The sequence below is a fragment of the Protopterus annectens genome, chromosome 7.part0 (genome assembly GCF_019279795.1).
Source record: "Protopterus annectens isolate FY-2018-M chromosome 7.part0, PAN1.0, whole genome shotgun sequence".
Classification (NCBI taxonomy): domain Eukaryota; kingdom Metazoa; phylum Chordata; order Ceratodontiformes; family Protopteridae; genus Protopterus; species Protopterus annectens.
In genome coordinates, this window is record NC_056739.1 from 279,811,327 (window position 1) to 279,826,745 (window position 15,419).

The 15,419-nt window shown below is 38.2% G+C and overlaps 1 protein-coding gene across 3 annotated transcripts in view; it reads right to left on the bottom strand.

The window, feature by feature from the left end:
• Positions 1-15,419, bottom strand: part of TFEB (transcription factor EB) — a 1,305,476-nt gene that overhangs the window by 857,443 nt on the left and 432,614 nt on the right. For all 3 annotated transcript variants that reach the window (XM_044076758.1, XM_044076756.1, XM_044076757.1), the window contains one exon: positions 7,848-8,055. The gene's annotated coding sequence lies outside the window, so the exon portion shown is untranslated. The remainder of the gene's footprint in view (positions 1-7,847; positions 8,056-15,419) is intronic.

Genomic DNA, 15,419 nt, shown 5'->3' on the forward strand with positions numbered 1-15,419 from the left:
CAGTGGCATACCGCCTGTTCAGAGGCGATCTGTGCCTGACGTATAAAGCCATGTCCAACCCGGAATTAATAGACATGCTGCACCTCAGAAAATCCAAATCCCATCGAGCTACGCGCTCAAGAGACTTGAACCTCAGCACTGAAATAAATAGGACATGCTGGATGGACAGATTCATAACCCAGAGGCTCCCTTCACTCTGGAATAAAATCCCAGTCCAGGTTAGGCAGAGTCCCTCATTGACTCTCTTCAAGAGGAATCTTGATGAATGGATGGGAGATCGTAGGTTTACCCCGGGTATCACTTCTGTGTCACTGTTAGACAGAGGCACAGTATACTAACCTCAAAAAAGGGCATAGCAAAATAAATTTAAAATGGGTGGCGAAAGCCAAACACATTCTGGCTAGGCTTATAAATGCCCTAGGGCAGATAGCCTAGTATGAACCTATGAACTGTACAAGAATAATATAATGACCACCAGAAAGTTAGACAAACCTTGTACCTACATGCTTTGTCTCCTTGCTGCAAGTAATAAAGTGTGCCTTGCTTGAGCCTAACGTGTATTGATCTTTGAAGTTTTTCCTTTTACACACACATATATATATGTGTGTGTGTGTGTGTGTGTGTGTGTGTGTGTGTGTATAAACACACATACATAACCCAAACCATTAGATATACCTACATATAATCAACAAAAACTCATCTATCTTAAAAGATCAACAGGAACGGGTGCATGGTCGGGGACATAATCCTGGAACATGCAAAGGAAAGAACTCTTATTTTTGCAGGTAAAAAGCCCTCCTGTACTCTTTCACACCTTGCTACTTACATATACAAACTCTGAGATCACAAATTAGTAGGGAAAGGGGCATAAACCCTTCCCTGCTATAACAGCGATTGTGCATTGCCAAGTTGATCATTTGTGGCCAACAAAACACCTGTTGACAAAGTAAAAGTTCACAACAGTTTGAGCCCAGGGGCTTGTCCCATGCATGAAAAGATGTGCTACTGGAATGAATGGCATTGTGAATGCTGACGTAGTTTCCAAAGGATGGCGTTCTGATCTTGTATAGTGTGGAGATAATGAAGTTATTCTCTTCTCTTCTTTTCTGGTACAAATTATAGCAGAAAGGCAATCCACTGAGGCTTGTGAGTATCCCAGTACCTGATGGGATCTACACTTGAGGGTTACTGTCCAAGACAGAGATAACCCTGTTTTAAGTTCTAGAATTAGTTCTGTGAGCAGATTATTCCTGTGTAGAACATCTCAGTTCATCTCTTGAAAACCCCTAATCCTACTTGAGCTTTGACCTGTCTCTTTCCACAAGCTGGCAGGGTGGTGACTTTTCATTAGTTACTAAAGGCGCATCCCACTTGTGTCTACCACTTGTATGTCATTGCACCGGACCCCACCCTTACACTTGAAGGTTGTGAGTCCACACAGCAGCTGCATGCAGCAGTTTTGGCCTGAGTCCAGCCATGCCAGGTCACTCTGCCACCATAGGATCATAGGAGATTACTATGCTATTGGCCCTGAAGCCCTTATAAGCCTAGCCAAGAGTTTAGCCCATGTTTAGATAAATCAGCATCAATGCCCCTGTCCAGCAAGGGCATGTGTGGAATCCCAGGGGTATATTTTCTATTTCCCATCCAGTTACCCAGGTTGCATTTAAAAAGGGGTAAAGAGGTACTCTGCTTGATGTGGAGAGGGAGTCTATTCCATAGATGAGGGAGTCTCTGGGACACAAATCTGTCCCACCAAGTCCTGTTGATGTCACAGACCAGGATGAGGCCACGTGTGCGGGTTACACAAGTAGAGCTTGACTTGTGGATATGTTTGATATCCAGTGTTTGATACTGAACACAACCCTTCCTACATTGCTTCAGAGGTGTGGCCCTGTAACCCAGTCCAAAGTAGTGGTGAACAATCTTCAGTGTTAGGTGTTATGTCCAAGTGTGGACAGTTGTTTTGTAGTCTTTGCATTACTGGTAGACAGCTGGTGTTTTGTAATGATTTACACTGGTGGTCTCATTATTTAGTGTTGTTTACACTAAAATCTATTACAGGAACAGGGTAAAATGAGAGTGGAAAGATATAATCTAGTGTGGGTGCATGAATGCTTGCTAAGCTGATTTTCACACTACTCTGCATCTGATAGTGATGTGATAAAGTGCAACCTTCTAGCTAATCCCCAGGACATTTGTAATTTTAAGTGGGGGAATATTTTTCTGTACTGGCTTAGTGTTTTTGATTTAGGTAGTGTATTTTTTCAGCCACACTATTACTGTATAATGTTTAAGTCACACAACTTAACCACATGCTATTTAAGCTGTGGTTATATAACTTGCCTTTATCATTGTTATTTTGCTATAATGGAGATCACATTTTAAATTTGGCAAAAAAAATGGTTTCATTATTTTATAATCAGTAATGAGTGTCAAATACTATATTCACTGTTACAGTAGGTACTGCAGCATTTTGGATCCCGGATTCCTACAAGACATCAGCACTGCTAGGGTTCTGTTAGTTCTCTGGGGTAACACAGCTTATAACCTAATGACACTGTGTACTGGTTGACATGAACACTTATGTCACTGCAAACAAAATGTGGCACAGCAGATAGCATTGACACCTCACAGCAAGAGGTTCCCTGGTTCGATTCTCGGCTGGGATACCTTGTGTGTGGAGTCTTCATGTCCTCTGTTTGTGTGGGTTTCCTCTAGGTGCTCTAGTTTCCTCTCACATTCCAAAGACAAAGTAGGTGGACTGGAACACTAAACTGACTATCGGTGTGAGTTTGCATGTGTAGAAGTGATATGGAAGAACAACCACAGCAGGGGTAGCCATCAATGGGAAAAAGGGGTTGTGGATGGTTGGATAGATGGAAGACTAAATGAGATGTAACTAAGGTGAATGTGTTATGCTGGTTTGAGTGTGTGTAATGTGAGTGCTTAATTTACAGTTTAATCCAAAGGAAGGTACTGTAATCTTCACGCAGGATTTTGATTGGGTAGACAGTAAGTTTCTGAAGTAAAATATGGTGATGTTAGTCATGGAACCAAACTAATAAATTTGTATATGGAATTTAGAGTCATTTGTAGCAGTTTGCTGTTGCCCTTCAGACATAAGGGGAGGTGTAGTTATAGATTAAATAAGAGGTGTTCAGTTGGGTAATTACCCTTTTCACAATGTTATCTGTGTGAATCCTATAGGAAAGGGTGGGATGTAGGGTAAGACCAAGATATTTATATCGTTGGAAAGTCTCAACGGTATTTTTCAAGGGAGGGTTACAATTGTCAAGGTTGGCAGGTTGAGAGTATTTTTGTATTCCAAATGTCATGATGGCAGTTCTGGTGTAATTTATGGTTAGTAGAGCTTTTTGTTATCCAAAGTAAAAATGTAGCGCGGTCTTTCTGAAGTGCATTTTCTAATTCCGGGGTGGAAGGCCCTGTTTTGCAGCAGTTCATTCACAGGATTTAATTAATTTACAATTTGATAAACTAGATGAGTGGGCTCATCTACTGACCACTTTCAGCCACAACCCAGGTAAAACGTGCAGTAACAGATGCAGTAGAGGGTTTGGAAAGGACATCAGCAATCATAGCATTTAGTATTAGTGTAAATATAAATTGGAAAAATCTAAAGTAGAAAATCAAAACTATTACAAGCAAAGCAAATTAATATATATCAGCATTTGTTATAAAATTTACAATATGTACATGGAGAAGGGAAGTTCTTTTCAATTAATTTATAAGTGCAGTGTGATGAATACAGTCTATGACTTATTGTTAGCCAGTGTCTTAAAAGCTAGTGCATGTAAGTTCATCTTGTAGATGTTAAGATTTCATTTGAATGTTCCCGAGTTTCAGAGGTTTTTATTTCATTAGGTAGTTGGTTCCACATTACTGGTCCTACCCTACAGAAGACTTTCTCTCCAATGGGACGCTTAAACCTTCTCTGTACAAATGTGTGTGTGTGTGTGTGTGTGTGTGTGTGTGTGTGTGTGTGTGTGTGTGTGTGTGTGTGTGTGTGTGTGTGTGTGTGTGTGTTTTCCTGGCTGCTTCTTAGAGTATAGCTTTGGTCCCATATTTGAAATGCTTTACTGATTTCAGGGGTGGATAGCAGCCAAGTGAAAGAACTTGATATACAAGAGTACTTAGCAGAAAGTATCCATAAAGGTAGTATGGTGCCAGTGTACTTTTTATAAGGTGATGAGGTGAAGACCGCCAATATCAGTTAAGAAAACAAATAAATATTTTATTCTCAGCTATCTGAATGTTTTAGATGTCATATGAAGAATACAGTTTAATCAAGGGTAAAGCATATTCAGTAATGGGTAACAGGATTTTTTGGCTTTGACAATATGTACAGATGGGAAAATCAGATGAGAGGTATAGTAATATAATTTTAGCCATGATCACTTTGTATGCCAATATTAGAATTCACCACAGAGTCTACTGTTACATCTAGATATTTTTTGCTGAGTAATAGTGAGAACAACATTTCATGTAGTGTATTTTATTGTTAATACAGGCAGTAACGAAAGCTTCTTTGCTGTAGAGAGCATCAATGGTTGCCTTATTGCTGTTAATAAGAAGTTTATTTGTATGAAGCCAGTTGTACAGATCAGTGAGCTTAGATTATATATTACGTTCTAGAGATTGGTGAGAATTGCTAACTTGAAATAAAAATATCTCCGTAGATAATTACACTGAGGTTGGACTGATCATGTGTGATGTCATTAATAAAAAGTGAAAATAAAAGTGGGCCTGGCTCATAGCCATAAGGAACTCCGGTGCTGAGTATACCTTTTTCATAAAGTAGATGGGTAGAGTAGATTTGAAAGGTCCTACCTTCCTAGCAGTGTTTGAACCAGAGAATGGGGTTATCTCCAAAATTACATTTTTGCAATTTATCGCACGAGTAAAGTCAACAAAGATGCCTACAGCTATAAGATCATCATTTGTATTGCTGTAAATAGTATCTGTGGCTTGAGTAGGGCAGTTGGAGTACTACAGTCGGTTATGAAACCATGTTGTTAGTCACATTGTAGACCATAACTATGTTTGTAAATCAAGATTTTAGTTATTGAGTAAAGATCTGAGATAGGCCTGTCATTTTTGAGTTGTTTTGGAGAGTGAATTACGGAAGAATGCTTGAATGCAGGGGAGCAATACCTTTAGTTGGGGAAAGGTTAAATATTTAAGTACAGGCTTTTCCAATTTTTTGTAGCTGAAAGTTAAAGAAGACTAGGACATAATGGATTGAATTTAGACCCAGATATGTTAAGAAGGTAGGGATTTAGTTTGGTTGGTAGTAAATGGCTGGGAAGTGAAACATGGCTGCTTGTGAGGCAAGCGGATAGTTTGGATTGAGACACTGAGCTGATAATGCGATGCTTCCCGTCATCAAGGGTACAGTGCTTGATTCCATCTTCTTCAATTTGCCTACTGTGCGACTCTGAGCAAGTCTCATAACTGGCCAGTGTTCCTGAGTTGTCCCTAAAAAGGGACACTTATGTCTAGTGGGACTACCTGGTTAACAAATGACTAAAATAAAATGTAGCATTTCCATAAAGGATAATACTGGTGTAGGGTAGCACTGTATTAATGTCACTTATGAAAACAGAAAGCAAGATAGTGCTAGAGACTGAACCTTTTAAGACAGCTGCATGAAGCATCTTTCGGATATTAAGTTGCTAATCTAAACTTTGAATGGGGTACCTAATTTGTCAGCAAAGCTAGGGGCATTTTACACACACACCGACACACACACACACACAGACAGACACACAGACATACAGACACACACACACAGACAGACACACACACAGACAGACACACACACACACAGACACACTCTTCACCTTTCTCTATGCACTTACCAAGTGGAATTGTTCCACAGCAGTGAAGCTGTTCTACATTCTAAGCAAAATTTGAATCCTTGAAAAATGGACAGTTAAGTGTGTGTGAACAGCAGCAGTAGAGAGTTATTCGACATTTGAATTCCTTGCGCACAGAGGAGGGGAGGAGGGAAAATTAAGTGTGCATACATGTGCCATGACACACACAGAAAGGAAGGGAAGGAAAAGTTAAGTGGGCCCACAGAGTGTATCCTTAAAGAAGAAATGTTAAGTTTTTGTTTCATTTGTTTTATTAAAATAAAATGCCATGGCACCCCAAGCCAGTGGGCCCTAAGTAACTGCATAGGTCACAGAGTGCTGATCTGGCTTGGAACACAATACTATGACACTTTAGTTGAAACAACTCTCAACTGCTTTCCTGCTCTTAAATTCAATAATTTGCTAACTGCAGTACCTTGCTTTCAAAAACCACAGTGAACTTTAATGCAGAGCTGCAACCAGCAATATGGCACAAAGGGATAAAACTCAACTGCAACTTATCTAACTCTGAAGTGACCAACTGGCAACTCAGCTGCTACAGAAGCCAAGACTGGAAAGGCTGTATGAGGGGTCTGGGGCCACCTTGCTTATCCCATGGGATGGAGGGCAGTTGTTAAATCAGCTAAGCTGATGCCCACTGGAAAATAAGTTCCACATCATGTAGCACGTGGGCTAGGGACACAACCTTGCATTTGGCTCTGCTGAGCAGCACAAGTGTGTGAAAGAGCATGCATACTTCAGAGATGGATGAGCAGGCCCTACTGTCAACAGGATGGGGTTAAGCCTGCAATAGAAAATACCATGATGACTGCCTGAAGGGGAAATTTAATTGGAATGATGGGTAGAGGCAAGGCAGGTCATCAGCCGGATAAAAAAAAAATGTATAGCTTATTCAGTTTTGATCTGTATTCAGCCCTTCACATACTGCTTTCCTAACAGCTGAAACAACTTCTAAACAAGCTTTAATGCTCCTTATAATTTAGCCTGCTAGCTTCCCACTTATGGCATTCAGAATGTGCACCTGATACAGTTTGCATTGTACCACCTAAGGAAGTTGACAAAGTCCATTTAATCAACAAACCATGAGAGTGTATGATTTACTGAGGCTTAAATTTCATGGGATACCTCAAATAAGGTACAGCCACGTGTCCAACTACAACTGCACAAACATCCAAATTAATTACATAATGTCCATGATACTGAGACAGCACTACTATGTAAAATCATTTCATTGTCTCAGATAAAGCATTGCCAGTATACACTCTGGAATTTCCATACTATTGTATAAGGAATTTTTTGATTTGACAGTATGTAAAGACACTTCCAGCATATTTGTTATCTACTTTTGCCAGTACCCACAGAAAAACATTAACATTTTTGGCTTCTTCCAATGCTTCCGTGCCAACCAAGTATGTAAAAAATTGGGTCTATATCAGAAGCTCAAACTTTCAAAAGTTAGAGTCTCGTATGTCGAAACCATATGAGCGAAAATTTGAAAGCTTGAACGTTTCAATGGAAATTGCTGTAGGGAATATTTCCCTTTACTTCACTGTAGTGCGATCTCGGAGTTGGTATATTTAAGTAGCGGGGCATGTGGGGTGCTGGGGGCTTGCCCCCCTGTTCAGAGCATTCAGGTAGGTTTTTTTTTGTTTTTGTTTATTTTATTATATGTTCGAGGTTTTAAAACTTCGCTCATATTGTGTTGATCGTTTGAACATCGACGTTTTAAAACTTCGAGCATATAATACAGACCCGTAAAAAAACAGCAGCAGCATTATGACAGTCATGCAACAGTGATACTAACTGAAGAAACATCAAGTCTAAACAGCCATATAGCCTTAGTATTACTCATCAAAAATGAGACATTTACAGATTGTAGTCATATTAGCACACTTGGTGGCCAAATTTGCACTGTATGCAAATGCAGAAAATTTTAGTAGTACTTACTGTTTTTGGTGTTGCTAGCTTCTTTTGTAATTCAGCATCTCCATCGTCTAGTTCTGCAGGTTTAAATTCCACTTGGCTACTGGTCTAAAGGAACAGAGACTGGTCTGTGTGATCAGTAGTACGGTCCTGCAGTGCCTCAGGGCTGGAACAAGGTTTTCTGCTTCAGCAGTTGTCTGCAGTTTTCTGGCAACTCTTCACGTCTTCAGCACTAAAGAAAAAGAACGAACATTATACTACAATGCCACACAACAGACACAAGTCCTTGTTTATTAACAATCACCAGTTTGTAGTCAGGACTACTCTGTCTTCAGATTCACAGCAACATCATGGGTCATAGGACTCAATGACTCCATCCATCCTATGGAACAGTAGTGATGACCTATCTCTTCTTGAAGTCTAGTTGCCTTGTGATTCACTCTATGTTAAGCTCACTTTCTGCCTTTCATGTCTAGAAATCCTTCAACTTCAGATTCATTGCTGAAGTTACTATACTTACATTAAAGGTTTCACAGATGCATTTTCCAAACCACGTTACTTCTTGTTGAGAGCTACCCGGAAAATTCAAGTTTGTAGCACTGATCCCTATTACTTTTCCTGCTCTGACTGGTATCGAACCTGTACAAATGGCTGTGATATAATCTATACTATTTGCAGTGCTTTCTGGGTGGTGGTCATACTTCTCAACTGTCCAGATTTTCGCAGAATGTCCATATTTTTGCCTCATACTTTTTGGCCCATTTTCATAAAAATTGTGTTTTTCTGGCAAATTACTAGCAAGTCATTAAAGACTAAAGACTGAAAATAATGACATATATTTGAGTTTCAGATTTCATACTCTTCAGAAATTTCATGCTAAAGCAAATCCTGTTATTCTATCACCATTCTAGGTTTGTAAGACCAATATTTAAAAACTGTCCCTATTTTGGGCCTTTGTTCCCCCTATTATTTATAGCTTTATTCAGATTTCTTGCTCTAAGAGGTTGAGAGGTATGGTTCTTGTATTTCTGAACATAGCTCTCAACTAATCAGGGACAAATCCAGAAATAATCAGGGACATTTTTAAAATATTGGTACTATTAACTTGTAACAATTTACAGAATAAGAGGATGTGAATTAAAGTAAAAGAAATCTGAAACTCTAATTATCGTCATTATTTAGTAAGTGAAATTCACCACCATTTCTCCAAACGTTATCAGATTTAGGAAGTATTAAGAGTGACAAGAGTTAAAATCTGAATCAAAATCGGGGACAGTTGAGAGGTCTGGTGGTGGTCTGCTCCTGAGCAAGAGAGACACGAAACATCCTGTGCAGTCTTGTTTACATATCTGAAATGACACTAAACACATGCAGAAAGACCTTGAGTGGGGGCAGGTTCAGAGACAAAATCAAGAACAGAATGATACAAGCATGGTACAACACAGAAAATTATATTAATTTAAGGTAAGGGCAATGCAACACAAGACATACCTCTTTTTGCCTCATATTTTGGTCTGTTTTTCATAAAACTGTAGTTTTTTGGCAAATCATGGACAATTTATTGAGGTTTGAAGTCAGAAAATAAATGACAGACATTCGAGTTTCATCTTTCAAAAAAATCATGCTAATGCAAAATGTGTTGTTCTATCAACTTTGTAAACATTACTCTTACAGAATTAGAAAGTGTCCCTATTTTTGGGCCTTTGTCCCCCTATTATTTATGGCTTTGTCCAGATTACTTGCTCTAAGAGGTTGAGAGGTATGCACAAGCATAATTCAGGTGTGCGAAGCTCCCAGAAAAATATGTCAAAAATGTAATAAAACATTTTCAAAGAAATTAACACACAAGTAAGAAATAAGAGAAATTGTCATATGCAGCAAAGTCAGTAATGGTTTTGACAACTGGTTTATACTTATGGCATTTCTTAATACAGAAGTCGAACAGATCCTGGGTTTATTATTACTAAATGGCCCTTTTCCAGAGAGTTTCCTCAGTTCAAAGTATGAAGCTACATGATAAAAATGGATGCACCTGCCTGTCAAGTCTAGCTTTCTCTGTCTCTCTCTTGCTGTAAATGTGATTAAAAGGGTGTTAAATAGAAAAGATGACAGAAAATGAGAGAAAAAATGAGGCGAGAAAGACCCGGAAATGACCAATGTGACTGGGGGAAGACTGAGGGAGGACAGAAGCATGGCAAAAAGGTGATCAGGCAGAGGGCAGAGAAAGAGAGATTGAAAACCAAAAAGTGAGGAGGACCAGATACAGAACAGGAAGAAGAGAAGAAAAACGGCAACAAGCCTCATTCCACGCAACACATACGCGATTCTTCTGAGATCAAGTCTTCCCCAATTTTCACATGCTAAAGGTTAACATTTCCTGTTCTTGATTTTTCCTTCTGATCTGTATATAAATTACTCATAGTACAGATACCACAGCTACCAGCAGAAGTCATCCTTTTTGAGACTCTTGAACCTTCTGTACTGCCCCATTTCAAAGTTCAGGGACTTTGCCCTGGCACCCTATGCAATGTGCCTAGTACTAAAGTCCATCTGTCAGCTTATGCCAATCTGTAAAACATCTCCATTTCATCCAAACAGCACCCTGAGAGACCACAGTAAATCTTAGTAAAGAAAAAAAAAAAAAGAGATAGACTCACAAATGAAGGGATCTGGACCCAGTGCTGCATTTAAAAACTCCACAGCTTAAGCACTGTGACCCGAGGAAGGATCAGTGTGATTTCTCATGGAAACCAAGCAGTATTGTGAAACACTGTTATGACTTAGAAAAAAGAAATGGGATCTTGGTGCAGTGCTGTCATGACTGGCTTACACAACGGAAACAGATCTGCCTAGGAAAAGTTCTGAAAGTTGCAACTACATAAGCTGTTTCAGAAAAGGGTAAATTTGCTGACTTACCCAGTTTGAAAGACCAGTAGTGTGGATACAAGCAAGGGTCATTAGTATGTTAGCTGGGAAACGGATGGCAAAGTGCCAATTATGGACACCGCCTGGAGATTTGTAATTGGGGGGGGGGTTCTACAAACTGCATCATCTTCAATAGTCTAAAGACACATTTTAAATTCTTATCTTAAATATAACAAACACTGTCACTGGATATTATGCAATCTGAACCCTAGCACAGACTGCCCTCTGATTTGTACACACTACCATTCTTGGTATCACTATGTTCAGTTGCCAAGAATAATGTGGCCTATATTAGTGCTAATATGCAAGTAATTCCACTATTAATTACATTAAATTTTAACTAAAGCAGAGAAGGAATGTGGTTACATGATGTGCTTTCACTGAGTCACAAATACATAAGAAAGCAATATGAGTGTTGGGTTGCAAGTGATAGGATTCAGAGTCGAAAAGATGAACATCTCTAATCTATAAGCACCATCAACATGCAGTTATATTTCCAATAACATGACTAAAGTGTGGCAAAAAGGCCTCTGTCAAAGAAAAGTGAAGGAAATATTTCAACAGAAATATTTAATGAAAATGAATTTTTTACTAAATTTTTTTTTGGTGAAAGTTTAACCTGAAGACCACCACACAGACTGCAGATATTAGTTGATACCAGCTGTTAGCAGAACAGTTAGCCTTTTAAATCCCCTAGATGTTGTAGCACTGCCAAGAGCTGCATCTGTGCTTGAAGATTAAAGGGTCAGGATAATATACATAGGAAAAGTAACTTTAGGGGTGGGTTCAATGGAACTCCCTGATGCTTGTGCACTGGTACACTGAAACACTACATAAAGCAATGCGGCCATAGATGAATGCAAATGATGCACAGAGGTTGCAATATGGGGTATATTGCAACACCAGTCTTCTAACTACAGCAAAAGAAGCAAAAACAAACAGGCTTAAATTAATTCAATCAGAACATCAAGGACATGTTTTTGGCTCTGCCAAGCCCGCAATGGTGACCTCTTCAGGAAATCCACATATGGTAGGCCTGTGCAGTGGCATGGACATGCACATCACCTGCAAGGGGCGGGGCAAGGGCTTATTTAAAAATCTCTCCCATCAACAGTTTACATTAGGAGCGAATGTCTTTTGATTGCAACTGCCATGGTGGCGCTGGACAGTTCCCTGGCCTGTGTACAATAAGGATCCATCTTTACACATGGATGGTCCTTGTTTGAGGGTGATGAAGCCCAGCACTTAAGCTGCTGGGATGAAGGTAACGCTTGGTGAAGCAATAGTCTAGTACATAGTTTAACTGAGGACTGCCATTGAAGGGATGAAAACAGTGACCATATGGCTTCCTGCATGACAGTCATTTATGAGCTGCAGTCACCCATCATATCCAGTCAATACAGGCTAACATGCTGTCAGGCTATATTAAAAGAGGGCCTTTCCACAAGATACGTGGGGTACAAGTCAGCTGAGGCAGATTACAGGAATTTGTCATGGACAAATGGCTTGAAAGCAAGGGGAAAATACACAAGTATACATATATTTAAAAATGACTTTTTTATGAAATCGTGTTTACAGTCCAATATATGTTGCGTTGTTTCTCTTTTCGGCTTTTCCCAGTTAGGGGTTGCCACAGCGGAACTCCGGTCCACTAATGATTGGCAGCAGATTTTGATGGTGCCAAGTTGCCAGCCCGACACCCAACCTTCAGCGAAGGCACGCCCATTCACGCATGTCTTTTGGAGGCCACTCGACCGCAGGGAGGACATGCAGACTCCACACAGAATGCACTCCAGCCGAGAATGGAACAGCAGAACCTCTTGCTGTGAGGCAACAATACTACCACTGTACCACCACGGTATTACAGTCCAATATATGTAAAATAAAGAGTATCGGATGCACTCAAACACAGAAGATGGGGTGTGAAACTGCTTTGAAGATGCTAAAAAAATTTGAGTAGAGAGGCAATGACACTCCCCCAAACACACACACAAAGTTTGATATATGTATGTATATGTGCACGTATGTATATGTATATATATATATATATATATATATATATATATATATATATATATATATATATGTGTGTGTGTATATATATATATATATATATATATATATATATATACATATATTATATATATACATATACATATATACACACACACATTTATATATATATATATGTATATATATATATATATACATATATATATATATATATATATATATATATATACACATACACACATAGAGAGAGAGAGATAATCTATATAGATGTATATGCACACACAGGCACACACATATCTATATCCACATATAGACACACACACACACACACATACACACACACACACACACACACACACACACACACACACACACACACACAGAGCATTTTCACAGCCCATGATGTTTTTACGATCATGTTTAACAAATTACTTGGAAAGTTTATCTTTTTTAGTTTTGGGCAGGAAAGTCTATTTCTCAGAAAAGTAATTTGGGTTTTGTCAGTTTAGATCTTAAAGACTTTGGTAGTTAAGACATTGGAAATCATAAATTAAGAATAAAATAGCAGTTACAAATTACAAAACAGTGGTACTAAATAAAATACCGATGTCTGCATGAAAAGCAAATGGTTGAATCAGACCGTTTAAGCACAGTTTCCTGAAATTCTGTTTTCTCTATCTAAATTCACAAGATAGAAAAGAAAAGAAAGTTTTGCCAGATTCCAAGATTTTCATTTTCTCCAGAGCTGGTTATGTAAATCAACATGAGGTATGACAGACATTAACCCGTACATGAGAAACAACACATGCTCACAATTCCAAAATACTCCCCTTACTGAAGCATAAAATTGGATTGTTCCAGAAAATGATTAAAGACATTAATCTTGAAAACACTCTTCCCCTTCTACAACCACTACATCTGAATCCAAATTTCAAAATCAATAATAATATGATTGATCTTTCTAAATTCCCCCTTATTACGGACTTTACAGTTTGGGACCTGCTCAAACATAAATCTCTATCGATTGCAGATTTACGTCTAACTCTCAAGGCCAATAATAAATACACAGTCATTCTACGTCAATTACGAGAACTATTATCCTCACAAATTTTCTGCATTCCTTCTGATTTAAGGAAATAAATAAATTATCTGAAATTATCTCTACACTTTCAAATCCTATAAAACTATCTCTTCCTCTTACAAGTTATTAAAGCCATTACTCTACAATAATAACTGCCTTTTCTCCAACTACTGGGACAATATAAATTCACCTATCACAGAGGATCAAAACTACTAGCCATAAAAACCACCTTAGAACTTGCCCCTTTCAAAAAAGTATTATATACTCAACTGATGTTGAATAATAACTCGTACTATACACCTGTAATACTAAATAAATTTAATTCTAATAACTCCTCTGCTTGTACATGCTGCCCTTGTTTGAGAGCAGATCTTCTTCATGTTATGTGGCATTGTAATCATTCCTACAAATTGTGGTGTTCTCTCAAAGTGCGACTAAAAAGAATGGGATATTACAATTCTACACTTTCTTGGCAAACAGCTATTTTAAATATTCCCCCATTTAAGATGCCTAAATTACACTTACACGTTCTAATCACTCTCTGCTCCCTAATCAAACTCTACATCACTAACAATTGGTTAGATCGCACAAAATTATGTTGGCAGGGTTTCAAAGAGATGGCAATTAAACATATATCAGCACAAAAACTCATAATTCTTGGTCGTGGGAAGAAAGCTTATTTCACCAACTTATGGAATTGCCTATTTGATGTAATTTTATGTGACTAAATGTCTTATGCCCTCAATTTAGTTGACACTCCCTTTTGAACTCCTTATTTATGTATTTATCTATTTTTGTTTTTTTTTTTTTTTATTGATACTGCCTTTCCCTACAAATCATACCCTCTAGAGTGTCAACATCTCATGTTCACAGATTTTTGGTTATGTCTTTATACATATAAGGTAGCATGGTATTATATTTGTCTTTTTCGTTGTTAGTAGTTAGCTGTGTGCTTTTAGTTACTTTTAGTTTTTGGTATGTAGACCGATCTCATTGCCTCCTATAGCTCACATTCCTCTTATCTCCTTTTTACTCTACAATTGTAATCAAGTTCTAAATGTTTTTTTTTCCATGTTCAGTTTAATTTACATATTTTTATGTAGGAATGTTCTGTACTTTAATTCTGTCTGCATCGTTTGTAATTCGTAATAATAAAAAATTATTTGAAAAAAAAAAAAAAAAAAAAAAAAAAAGAAACAACACATGCTGAACAGTCTGACTTTGGAATCCTGTAATCACTATTTTGTAATTTTTTTCTAGAAATCTTTTGAACTTTGTCCAAGTTCTATATTGAATGCACACAACAGATACCAGCATCAAAATATAGGCCAAAAATCCATAAATATATAATGAAGCCCAAGAATGATAAAGTATCATATTCTACCAGTAACAATACTTCCATGCTCTGCACTATAACATAGGAATGCAAAGAGTTAAAACGTGTTCAGGGTATACTCAAAACAAGAAAGATAAGTTCAGTCAAATCACTAAAAACATTGAAGCATATCTCTGTATTGGCAGCTGTGCTCTGACAGTGGACTTGGAGACCCATAATATTAACACTGAGACATTGCTGG